Below are 226 nucleotides of genomic sequence, written 5' to 3'. Positions count from 1 at the left end.
GTGTGTATTAATATATCAGTTCTAGTGTTGGTTTACACATATTTCAGCAATACATATAACACTCTTTCTACATGTAACCATTTATTCACATATTGTTATGAAAGAATTTTCAGCTCAGCAACTCTTTTAAAATAAAAAGTTTACATATATCTAACGTATTCAGCTTTATGCTCGAGGAGATACTAAACGGAGTGAACGTAAACAACGCTATATTGTCGTAGATGCA

Source organism: Penaeus monodon, chromosome 23, assembly GCF_015228065.2.
Source record: "Penaeus monodon isolate SGIC_2016 chromosome 23, NSTDA_Pmon_1, whole genome shotgun sequence".
Lineage (NCBI taxonomy): Eukaryota > Metazoa > Arthropoda > Malacostraca > Decapoda > Penaeidae > Penaeus > Penaeus monodon.
Note: the sequence above shows the minus strand (reverse complement) of the source record.